Below are 12,054 nucleotides of genomic sequence, written 5' to 3'. Positions count from 1 at the left end.
GGGAAAGGCTGTGGGAGCAGGGAAAGGGAGATGGAGCTCACCCTCTGGCTGAGGGACAGGCCTCCTTCGGGAGCGGGGAAAGGGAGATGGAGTTCACCCTCAGGCTGAGGGAGTTCATCCTCAGGCTGAGGGACAGTCCTTCTTCCGGTGTGAGGGATGCTCTGTGTGAGGGACGCTCTGTGTGAGGGGCTCCAACCCGCGTGGGGTGAGGAAGGAATAACGATGGCAGCAGTGATGGTTATTTGTTAGTGAGTCAGTGCTGTCACTGAACACAGGTGTGTTCTGCAGGTCACTACAGCTCTGCTATCCTGTGGGCTAAACTCAGGCCTACAGTTTTCAGCAGAGCTGTTTTTGCAATTAGTAAAGCCTATTCTATGTGGAAGTATAAAGCAGAGTATGTTCCCCTGTCAGTTTTCTGGTTGGGTCTCTGTTTTCTTGCCTTGCAGTTTCGTTTCTTCCCCCTTTTTCTCAATAAAGGAGCTATGCTGCATGAGAATTCTGTGTCCTTATTCAAGCCTTTGAGATGTGACAGAGTCTGAGCTTTGTAAAGTTCCTTCAAACTGAAATCAAATGCCATTAAGCCCTTTGTTTCCAAATGTTCTGGAGAGCCATTTCCACAAGTGATTTAGAATTACACTTCAGCTATTTCTTTAGGATATCCTGACAAAAATCAGCATTAAGTTTTAGTTCTGCTGAAAGTTAAAAGGTAAGGTGAAAGGAAAGTGCTGCCATTTGGAATGTAAACCAGTCCAGATCTCATTCTAAAAATGGTCTTTATGGTAGGGTAGAACCAAAATTTCATCTGTTTGGCAGCCTTTAAGATGCCATTGTAAAACGGTTGTTGGATGGCAGGGGGGAAGTTTGAGCTGAAGTTGTTGCTGTAGGTCCTTGAAAAACAGGATAAAATGTCTGTCTGCCCCCAAAAGTGGTGAGTAACAGAGATGGAGTCAAGCCTGGTTCCTGATGAATCAGTACTGGCTCCCTGGTTCCTAATTTCATTTTCCATTTTGAGCTGGTCACATACTTAATGTTCTTCTTTAACAATGCCAGTTATAACAGGCTTTTGACCAATTCAGTGCCTTTTTCATTAAAAACCCTCAGCAGTCAAACCCTTATAAGTAACAGGCTGCAGTGCTTTTCTGCTACACTCATACATGCATAACTCAGGCTTATCTTGAGGGATGATTAATAGCTACTGTCATTTTTAGCTGTCAAGTGGACAACAATAGTGGCTTGAGTCCTATCTCAAGCACCAGAGAGGTGTCTTTTTGCTTAAACCTCTTCCAAGGGGGATTAAATGATGTCCATGACTATGTAACAGGACTGGTGTAAGATGACATTTGTCAGCAATTAGTGTGCTCTCAGCTGTGTTCTCAACCCCTTAGATGTGAGCCCAGAGTTAAGCAGGTTTAGGGAAAGTTTTACCTGTTAATATTTAACTTGAGTCTGCAATGTGGTAATTGGGGTTTTGGTAGGACAGAGCACTGAAATGCATCATCTTGCTGAAGAGGGATAAAAATACTTCTGTTTTTAATAGGGGCCTGGAAGCAGGCAGTGCTGCTCTGAAGTGGTGTTTATAAGGAGGAGGCTGCAGCTTAAACACAGATAGACAGGGGCTCATTAGCTGTGAGGGCTTGTGCATCTGGGCTGCTTCTGGCACTGCTTGTTCTGATTGGCATGGAATGGAAGGTAATTGTCACAGCAGGATCCACATGTCCCGATATCCACGTGAAACCTGGGATTTGACTGAATCTCACCTTTTCACAAAAGACTGACTGCTTGCCAGCCTTCATTTTTGTAAAGCACTTTGTTGGGAGGCACACCTTCACTTTGCCTGCTTGGCCCAGAGGAAAACTTCTGCAAATCCTGGAAGCTTATGGCAGGAGTGAAACCAGCATTTCTGTTCCTCACCAGCTCCTTGATGGGCTCCTTGGGCTGGAGCTGTGGCTGGCCCTGCAACTTCGTGGCTGCCCCATCTTCTCCCTGCTGCTCTGCTCCAGGTCCAGTCCTGGAATTTGCTCCTGCTGTGGAGCTGTTGCCCTTTTCACTGCTGCCATCCTCTGATTTTTGGGGAGCAGCACTGAAAAACGCTGCCTGCAGCCCTTGCAAGCAGCTGAGTCTGTGTACACATAGTTTTAGTTGGAGTTTGGATGCAGGCTGAGTTCATGTCCTGTGCTGATGCTGTACCCCAGCTTCAAATGATTTTTTTATTTCCTGTATTTTTTCTCTCATGTATCTGCAAAGGGAGTAAGCCAGCACTGTCACATTTGTCAGTCATCAGCTGTTGTAGAAATGTTTATTTCCCTATAAATATGGTATAGATTTCATCCACATTGGCTGTTGTGAAGATATTTTGGTAGTTATATGGAGGGCTTGGAACCTGTCTGATCAGAGAATATAAATATTAAAAGCTTGTGAAGTCGATGAGAAAGCTACAGAATGTCAAATATTAACCACTGGTAACAGCAGGTGCAGGGAACAGTTTGCATGAAAGCTCAAAACCGCAATATGTTATGAAATCCCTTTGAATATTTCTGGATGTGGCCCTTAGAATATGAAGTTGGATTGATGATCCTTCAGCTCAGACTGTTCTGTAATCCTGTGTAGTTGATTTGAGAATGGAAAAATGATAGATTAGTAAATGGTTCATTGTGCATAATTCCAACTCTAAATATACTATGAGTGATGTACTTACTGCTCTAGAATAGGAAATGTAGTATTACTTTAGTTTTTTTTTTAAATGGCATTGTTTCATCCAGGTCATGTTTTCTCAATCCTATGTGCTTTTAAATAATGAATATGGATTGAGGATGAAGCGTGTTTCATCCTCATTCTCTTAAGCTTTCAGTTTATCACTGGAGCAGTCACAATTCCTTTTGCCTCCTGGAGCTCTCAAGCACATTTAAGGGTATTATTTCATCAGTAGGAAATGGTGTTAAAATAAAATACCTTTGAAGGTTTCTCTCATCTTTTTTTTTTTTTTTCTTGTAACTTGCAGATGAACAGGTGATTTCCAAGTCTCTCTCATCCTTTATTTTTCTTTGATTCTGTGGAAATACTTTCCTAATGTCCACCACTTCTGGTATGTATTTGTGGTAGCCTCCTGGCAAACTACTCATGAATTTGGGTATTTAGAAGCTGCACATTTCTCCCATGCCTTCCAGCCATGTACAGTGAGCTATCTAATGCCTTTTCATTCATCAAAAGAAGCCACAGAGTTTGGCAGGGCTGGGGTTTCTCTCAGTTCCCACAGGAGTGTGCAAATGTAGATTTTGTTTCTGGGTTCCTGCCAGAAACCTCCTCAGGGAAAAATCTGTATCATCTTAATCTGTTACCTTTCATTAATTCCTTCCTACCCATCCTCTCCCCTCCCCTCCCAATGTTCTCTCTTTCAAAAGAAGCTGAAATATTTTTCTCTTAAATCAGTGACCACTCAGCCAACTTCCAAATATTGGTGTGTGTGGGAGGGATTCTTTTCCAGACACAGAATTTAGAAGGCCTTATTGGATCTCTGATCCACTATGTTTAGAAATTTTACAAACTTCTGACTTTAAACTTCTCATTTAATCTTCTTGCAAAGTTTGGCTTTTCCAGAATCCAAATGGCGCCTGTGAGTTCATGTCCATTTGTTTGTGTGCCTACATTTAAATACAGTATCTTGTAGAGTTTTCTCATAAAGGTTTTTTCACTGTTTCTTATTGATGCCAAGATCTGAAATCTGTTAAATCAGAATTGGGATTGAATAGTACACTTTGCTCTGTGTGCACTGTTCTCTTTCCCCAGGCCCTCCTAAATGTGAATTTTCAAAATTTCTTGATGTGTTTTTCCAGCAAGGCTCCCTATATGGAGAGTAGTATTTGTAATGAGAAAACTTCCCTGCAAGAGGAGATTAGAGTCCTGTTAAACACCTGTCTGAAATTTCCAGCTTGTTACAACAATTATCAATTCCAGTTTCTAGCAAAACTTCTGGGATTTCTATAGTTTATCTGCACAAAGATAGGCAAAGCCATTGGTTGTTCAGATGTTAGGAAGAGAAAATGACTTTGCCAGAGGAAGAGAGTGAAGTGTTCTTATCAAACCCTCTCAGCAGATGTCTTCTCCATTGAAGAGTTTTTCTCAGGCTGACAGAATGCCAATATCTGCTGTTACCCTGGTGGGCTGGCTCTGTAAATCACTGATCTGTTGGGTGTGTGGGAGAAAAGAGCACAAAGCTTGGGTTCTTTAATCTGGTGCTTGACTGAATCTTATCTATTGGCAGCATCTTAATGCAGGAGTGAAGGTTTTTGTAATCACATCTAGGACTGATTTGGGGAGAGGCTTCCCTTTGGTAAATTTTGAACCTGGGTGCATTTCAACAACATTGTCAGGAATGCAGAAGTCACCAAGCTCTACAGATTTTGTGCAAATATATGACTGGGCAGAGGAAAGATATTCTCTGGGGAAGTTAAAGAATATTCTGAAGACACTGAAGTTGATCAGAGGTGAGATAAAAATGCAAGACACCAGGCTTCTAAAATCCTGAACCTGCTTTTTTCTTAATGCTTTCCATCAATAGACTCTTGTCCATAAATGTTGTGCAGGTAAAGCACCATTTCGAGGTTCTGCTCATACTCCCAGATAGCCAACCTGAACAGAGGTCTCTGTAAGGAGAGCAGGAAGGTAAGTTTCAAGGTTTTTTCTTGCCATGGCAACCTGCTTTCTTGATGTCAAGAGAAGAAACTATTTCAGATGAATCTGCTGGAAATGTTAGCATGCTGTTTGCATTAAGAAATGACACAAGCATCTCCCTGGTGGGTGTTAATAGTAAATGAGCATTGCCCCTTCACAGAGGTGAAGCAGACTTTGGAAAGGCTCCCCTGCACCTTCATTGAAAATCCTGACCTCATTCCAGCAGGAGGGGTCTGTCCCTGACTGCTGAAATGGAGAGCTGAGTGAAGAAATCTCAATCCAAAATAAGAATGGCTGCAGGAAAACCTTTTTATTAATTCAAGTTTTACAGACTTTCACAAGAAGTAGTGAAAGGAGTTTCATCCTTAGCATTCTGATGAAATCCCAGAACCTGTAATTATGTTGACTCAGAACTCCACCTGCAGTTTCCATATCAAAAGCTGCTGGGCTCCCAGCTGCAGCCTGCTGTGCAGTGATGCTGCTCAGTGTCAAGCAGGTGCTACAGCTCATCTCAGAGGGAAATGATAATATAATTTATATAATTTATTCTGTGCTTTGTTGCATATTTCAAAGTCCTACAGGATTCCTCTGGATAAAATGTGCAGCAGAAATGAGATACTATTTGAAGAGATTTTTTTTATCAGCCTGGCTGATTATTTAACTTTTTGGGGGTGCTAAATTTTTATGCTTAATTGTGTCTTTTGCCAAAACTTAAAACATCAACACACATGTGATCAGTGTGTACATTCATCAGTCAGGTGTCCTGAAGCTGAGATCAGCTCTCCTTGTAAAAGTAGCTCAGCATAAAGGTCCTATTGATTATAGGGAACGTGCTACTCATTTAGGAGCAATTGCTGAGTCCTGTCTGCTGGTCAGGTGTATGTGGGCTCTGAAATAACGTGCTCCCATTGCATGGGTACCTGGAATGGAAAGCCTTTCATCCTCTGTTTTGGGAAGAGGCAGGGAAAAAAGGGAATCTGCAGCTGGGTGATGCCAAGGGTGTGCCATCCCTCACCTGTGTTCTTGTAACTGCAGGCGTTACCCAGTGGCTGTCATTCTGTGGGTCATGGTTAAGTGTTGCATGGTGGGTTGCTGAAAGACTGTGGCTTTACTACTTTTTAAAAATTTTTAGAGGATTTTTCTTCAGGAAGGCAGTTTGTAATTAATGGTGTAGCAGAGTTAAGAGGTTTGCTTTGCTTTCTCTTCAAGTGAGTGCTCGCTGTTCTGTGGATTCACAAACTACACACTACTCCTGACAGCAGGTCAGGACTTCCAATATCTATATCCAGAATTTTTGCTTTATACTGGATGAGTAACATTACAGACTGCATTCAGTTCTTGTGTGTAACTCAGATTTTCCTGTTTCCCTAGACTGATAATGATTTCCTCTGGTTCTTCTCCGTTAATCCAGCTCTGATGATGATCAGGAGGATAATTTCAATTCCTTACTTATGAGCACCATCTTTAATGTGTTTTTATTTTTAGTCATGAGAGATTTATTTTTAGCCAGACGAGATTAGATCCCACTGCCAACCATGCAAGTGTGTGTACACTGAGACATGACCCTTTTACTGAAAGGAACTGGGCAAAGTGCTTTGACTAGACAGGGAAAGGAAAAAGGTCTTGTCTCCCTGGTCCTCACCAGAACCTTGGCTGTTCCCCCCAGAGCCAGTTGGATGCCATAAAGCCTTCAGGACAGGAGCCTCTTTGAAATGGTTGTATTTAATTTGCATCTTGCCTCTCTCATTCTTGAAGGTCCATTCTTACTGTTTATAGATGAAACCACAGATTGTTAGGCTAACACTCACACCAGGAAATGCTGAGAGTTTTCTTTTTCTTTATAAATCCCAAACTATAATTGAATGTAGAACTGTTTGAAGTGACTGGAAGGCTGTGGCTGAATTTAATCAGAGCTTTAATGTAAGCTATATATTAATATAAGTCACACTCCTTCCTAAAACTAATTCAGTATTCTGTTAATGCTTGTGTAAGAAACCACTGTGTGTTTTGGGGTGGGGAGGGGTAGAATAAATGATTTGAGGAGAGCTCCTGACACTCTAAGATACGACTCAGTGTGAAATGACAGCTTGAGCCTGCAGGTGATGATTTAGCGTTCAAGTGACTTGAGGGAAGGAATATTTTCCAGTTTGCCTTGGGCACTGAGAACCTTTGTGCTTAATGCATCTTAGAAATTTTCTCTGCGGACTTTTTAAGGCTGCAGGGACTTCCTAGGGGCTTCAGTGCCTTACCCTTGCTATTCATTCCTGCCTGGAGATAAACAGTGCCTGAATGCTCCTGGAGCTGGGAGGAATAATTCCCCTTTGATCAGGCATAGCCTGAGCCGTGTGCTGCTACTGTTCTTCCACTGATTTTTTCTAAATTGGGCTGCAAACGGAGAGAGGTATCTGCATTTTGATCATTTGCAATTTATTACAAACTTGTCATAGCACAGGAGACCATGGTTAGAAGCTCTCCAAATGAGAACAACATTAGCAATGTCAATTGAAGTTCAAAATTCATATCAGTGACCACACTGAACTGTGATTTTTCTCTCTCCTCCCATTCTCTTTTGCATCTAATGAAGATACAAGTCAGCAGTGTCCAGGTCAGAAGCTGTCCTGCTTTCTGCACACAGCAGAGCTGCCAACCACCTCAGGGGGAAATGAATCCCCCAGGTGTTTGCTCCCCTGTGTGTCTGAGATATTGCTGCCAGTGTAAATATGCCATGCTGGAATCCAGGCTGCTCATCTGGCAGCCCTGGACTTGTAAAGTTTTTCTGTTTTCAAAGGCTGCAGCCAGCCAGGAACTTCCCACACTGTCACCTGTAGCCTGGTCACCTGCACCACAAATCCCTGCTCTAGTCACTGCTTTCTTATTCATCCACAGGCACTAGCCTGTTGATTAATATTTTGCCTCTTGGAGGCACTCCTGTGAGAAGTTTCATAGCTTTACCTTTTATGAATTTCGCAGATGATGTTCTAAGCAAATAGTGGATTAGTGAGAACTGCTATAATCCATAATGGTGTGAAACCATGTCATCCTAAAGAAGTTAGTGGAGGAAATGTGTAGAACTTGGACTTTTAGACAAGCAAAATGACCCTGTGTTTCCATCTGAGCTATTTTAATTTTTAACTCTAGGAGGTAACCACGTGAATGGTGATATTCTGCCAGGTTCAAAGTGACATATTTAGTGATGCAGGGAGTCAATCCACCAATGGGATCCCTCTCATGGAATATCTGAATTTGAGGCAAAAATCATGACTTATTTCATCTAGAGCTTCTTCTCTTTATGATTCTAATATAGCTATTCATTGCTTAAATGTGAATGAGTGATTTTTCTGAAGGGTGCTCTATCTAACAGTGTCTTTGCCAGTCCAGAGAAGAATATTGTGTATATCAAGGGGAAGCATTCCTAGTTATTGCCATTACATCAGGATTTGTTGTGGTAGTTTGTCTCCAGATCCCAGGAATATCACCAATTTCCTTTCCTTCAAATGCTAGAGCAGAGGAAGTGTGTCTGTTTCTCCAGGAGAGGGTGTCCCATCACTGCGTGCCAGAAAGATCTTACACAGGCTTGCACACACTTTGGGCTGCTTTTTTCCAATGTTGCATCTCTCAGCCAAAAACACCTGGGAGAAATGCGAAGAGAGTAAATAAAAAAGAATAGAAAGAATAATGTGTTAGAAGGCTGGTGGAAAGACTATGCACATGGCTCTTTCACTTAACTTTCAGGGATATTCCTATTGACAAGTCCTGCTGTTGAGCACAGAATGAAGCTCAAAGGTACTGGGGGAATTGTACCTACCACACTTCTTTTTTCTTTTCTGTTTCTGTAACAGTCTATTCTGCTTGGGGTATTTCATTCATTGCTTACCGAAATGCAACGCCTAATCTGTGGGCCTTATTTCTGTCCTTGTCAGGTTTTGTTTTCAGAAAAATGGTATGTTCTTTAGAGCAACTACAATACTATAAACAGCTACCCAGCGAAGTACTTTTATTTGATTTCAACTCCTCTTCAATGTAAATGCCCTATGCCTCCTTTCCTCTTTTATTCTTGAACAGACTCATTATTCAGATGCATGGCAACTTTAATGGAAATTTGCATGAGGCTGTAGAAGTCAGGCTGGCTGATGGTTATGGAATGAATATGTGCAAAATTTGTTTGGGACTTCAAGTTCTTTGTTATAGTTTCGGTTGTTATTGTTTTCCAAAATCCTGGCAGCTGAAGAATGAGAAAAAGAATAAGCAGAGAGAGGATCGATAGCAGGAAAATTAACTCCTAATATAAAATGACAGCTTGACAGTGAACATATTCAGCATGAATTGCAAATGCAGCCAAGTCTGGGAACCCTAATCTCATACTTTTTCCCCCTGATCCTATGTAATTCTTCTATAGAAAGTCTTATATATACTAACACTGTGTCATAGGAGCCTTAATATCACCAATATTATATTGCAAAAGCATTCTCAATATAGTTAGAAGTGTCTCATACTTCCTCAATGGCATTTGCAGTTGATTTTTGCAGTGGTAAATGTTAATTTTGGGGCAATTCACATAAGTCCTAAATCAAGAAAGTCTTCTCTACTCCACTGAATTACTTCATAAGCATAAATAGTCTCAAGACTTCTGTTCTGTGGTGCTCAAATGTCATGGAAGTAACTTAAATTGGTATTATAAGCCTTAAATCAAAGCACTAGTCCTGACTTGGCCCATGAATTGTGGTGGCAATCAAACCCAGACTCAGATCCTCAACTCTTTTGATTTAAAGGGATAGCTGATGGTAGTGTGTGTGTGTCGTGTTCAACTTGTGCATTGCGTCTTTGGGGTTCAGTTGTTTCTCCAAATGCTGGATGTAGTGTTTGGGTTTTTCCCCAGCTAATTCCAGCTGTTTGCTAGACCTGATCCATGCCCTCTGTGAGTCCTGCAACAGCCAATACACCTTGCATCCCGTGTGAGGTGTCCATAGCCCCCACAGACATTCCTTTGGTGTTCTGCCTTTCCCAGTCTTAGCTGTGTGGCAGTCTCCAAGGACCACATGTGGAATGTTTCGTCTGAGATCCCCACAAAACAGCCACTAATTCTTTCAGATGTTTTCCACAGCTGCAAAGCATTCATTAGAACCGAGTGAGCTTGACTGAAAACTAGGGAAATGTCTCATTTAGTAGCAGTAAAAGGATTAGTAGTAGGTGTGGTTTTGTGGCATGAGCCTGTTTTACGTCTGAAGCTTCACATCTAATAGTGTGTGGCTGAGAGACTCACCTTGCAGTGGTATCAGACCCATTCCTGTGCTCACTTGTGTCCAGTGGAAAAGATGACATTTGAGGAAAACCAACGCTTGGCTGCACTCACTGAAATTTCCTACAGGGACTCGGTTCCAGTCTCCTGAGAATGACTTGCAAATCCCGTGCACTGCAGCGACTCAGATCCTCTTTTCCCAGCTACAAACACACCCATCAATTACCACACTACATCCTAAACTGAGCGGTCATTCCCTCAGCCCCCTGCCTGCCTCCTTGGCCATGGATCACAGCTCCTGCACTCGGGCTCGTTTGCATCCTCTCGGCTGGTGGAGCTGAAAGATCATCAGCCAGCACGTTTTGGGAAGCGTGATGATGTCTGTCTCTTCCCGAGCTCATCAGCCTGGCTCCGCGGGGCTCCCCAAAGTGCTGAGCTCTCTAGAAGGAGCAGGGTGATCCCGTGGAGGTGTAGGAGGGCTCTGCCAGCCACACAGAATCCAGCTGTAGCCATTCTGTGAAATTCACAGGAATTCCCTGGGGGAAAGGAGCCGGAGATTGCCTTCCTGCTCTGTGTCACACACTCACCGGAGCACTGGTGGCACTTGCTGCGCAGCCAGGGCTGTGCACAGGCTCTTCTCGATTAAACAGTGAGAGAAATTCTCTACGTGTGTGTCTGTGTGTGTGTCTGTACTTGTACATGCCCAAAGACATGTGGGTATTGTGCCAAGTCAGAGACACGAATGTCAAGGCATTCCACAAAGCCTAGAAGGAATAATAAAAGTATTTATGAATGGTACAGTCGTAACTGTTACATTTTTTAAGACCTCCACAGGCTGGACTGATTTATGGCAGTGCAGCTCTTTAAAAACAAACAAACAAAAAAAAAAAAACCAAAAAAGGAAAATTAGAAATAAAAAGAAAATGTATGGCATACAAAAGAAATTAAGGAAGCCAGAAGCTATGCATTCAAAGAACTATCTAAAAATAAGAAGTACAGCTATAAAGTTTAATATCCCACTGAGCAAAGGGGAAGGTTTTTCTTGTCTGGCTACAGGAGTGTGTGCAGTTTTGCTGAAATGTAGTTCTCATTTTGCCTCATACAGTCTCTATGGCAGTGACTGCTATTTTTATTTCAGACAGGGGCTTTTTAATTTCCTTATTTATGTTTTCATTAGCATCATAAAGGATGTATTGTGACTGTTCCCTGCATTCTGCATGTTTAATTCTAAACTCTGACATGCAACAGCCCTGGTTTGGGCTGTGGCAGCTGGAAATTCAGTACAACTGGCATGCAGTCCCCAAGGCTGTAAAGGAAGCTGAGTGACAAAAATACAAACTTTGCAACAGAGCAAATGAAAAAAAAAAAGCTTAGATACCAACTGGTGCTGTATTATACTCACATTGTGGCTGCTCTCTGTCACTGTCTGCATGCCCAGTATTTTTGTATAACTTTGGCTCTGTATTCTTGGATGATGTGGCAAGGATTTAGTGTTACACAAGTGTCCAGATGTGGAAATTTGATGTCTAACCATGGCAGCCCAGGGTGGACAGTGCAATGCTTTGTCTCAGTGACAGAGATGAAATTCACCTTTTGGTAGCCTGAAAGAACAGTCACTGTGCAAGAATTGTGGAATTCAGTTAAGAGAGTGAAGCAATGGAGTGAGAAGCTGCTTGTTCCTCCCAAACAGTCCATATTTTTGCTGATTCTCCTGAAGGAATTTCCATCGTGGTGAGAAAATTCTAGCTATTTCATTAAGTCTCTACCAGAAGTGTGAGGAAAAGGTGATGAAAGTTTTGCTTCTTTTCAGAGAATTGTTAAATTACTCCTTGCCTTGTCATGCTCATAGTCATGTAAGCAGTGGCCTGCGTGAGTAGAAATGTGAAATTTAGTACTGATGCTCTTGGATGTAGAGTGTAGAAAGCAGCCAAGGACCTTGGCTAGCCAAGATGTTCTGGCACTTTTGAGAGGTCTGACTTTTAGAGAGAACAAAAACTGAGTTTGTTAAAAACCACTGAAAATGAGATGTCAGAAATACAGTGAATAGCAGTGTACCATTTCAGGTTTAAATTTAGAATTCCAGTCCAAAATTTTTAGTCTAATGCGTGAATATAACAACAAAAACATTTATTTTAAACTGCTGTATTGAC

This window comes from Lichenostomus cassidix, chromosome 9, assembly GCF_008360975.1.
Source record: "Lichenostomus cassidix isolate B80296 chromosome 9, HeHo_3.0, whole genome shotgun sequence".
Lineage (NCBI taxonomy): Eukaryota > Metazoa > Chordata > Aves > Passeriformes > Meliphagidae > Lichenostomus > Lichenostomus cassidix.
Note: the sequence above shows the minus strand (reverse complement) of the source record.